A 1162-nucleotide genomic window follows, 5' to 3' on the forward strand; every position below is an offset into this window, starting at 1 on the left:
GCTAAGTCTCTTACAGTCTTTGAGGGATCAAAGAATTAAAAATGTTTATTTTCACCTCCATCATCACTTGCTGTTTATGCTGTTTGGCATACAGGTAGTCTTGTTATTATAACTTCACAGTTTCAGGTACTCCTGGCATACCTGTTATACTCATTGAATCAGCGTTGATCCATTGGCTTGATGTTAATTGTAAAGTAGGGATGTGCTGGCCGATGTGATTGCAGATTGTAGAGCTGGATGAACACAGGCCAAGCAGCATCAGAAGAGCAGGAAAGCTGACGTTTCAGGCCTAGACCCTTCTTCAGAAATGGGGGAGGGGAAGGGGGTTCTGAAATAACCTTGAAGTTACCCTCCTCCCTCCGGAAAGACCTCAGTGGATCTCTCTCCCACTGCAACACTCTCATAATCTCTTTGGCCCTGAAACTGCTCGACCACCTCTCCACCTATCTTCTCTATCCATCTTCTATCTGCCTCCCCGTCTCTCCCTATTTATTTCAGAACCCCCTTCCCCTCCCCCATTTCTGAAGAACGGTCTAGGCCTGAAACATCAGCTTTCCTGCTCCTCTGATGCTGCTTGGCTTGCTGTATTCATCCAGCTCTACACCTTGTTATCTCTGATTGCAGATTGTGTTGGAATACAACTGAATTGTTGCTGATGGCCCACAGTGTCTCATGGACGCCGTTCTTAGGTTTCTAGATCAGTTCAAAGTCTGTCCCATTTAGCACAGTGACACATGGAAACATTTTAAAAAAAAAAGTAGGGACAGGAAGAGGCCGCTTGGCCTTTCAGGCCTGCTCCACCATTCGGTATGATGGTGATGACTTATCATCCAACTTTGTTTTCTGCCAATACTCTGTGATCCCTTTAATCCTGAGAGCTTTATCCAACTCCTTGAAAACATTCAATGCTTTGGCCTTAACAGCTTGCTGTGGCAGAGAACTCAACAGGTTCATCACTCGATGAGTGAAGGTATTTCTCCTCCTCTTAGTCCTAAATGGCCTATTGTCATGCTTAGATTGTGACTCCTAGTTCTGCGCTCCTCGGTCATCAGGAACATCCTTCCTGCATTAACCCTGTTAGAATTACGTAGGTTTATGGTCTCACACAACATGATGGGAATATCCTCGGTGAAGATGGAACTTTGTCTCCACAAAGACTTTG

The sequence above is a fragment of the Rhincodon typus genome, unplaced genomic scaffold (genome assembly GCF_021869965.1).
Source record: "Rhincodon typus isolate 14 unplaced genomic scaffold, sRhiTyp1.1 hic_rhity00000654, whole genome shotgun sequence".
Classification (NCBI taxonomy): domain Eukaryota; kingdom Metazoa; phylum Chordata; class Chondrichthyes; order Orectolobiformes; family Rhincodontidae; genus Rhincodon; species Rhincodon typus.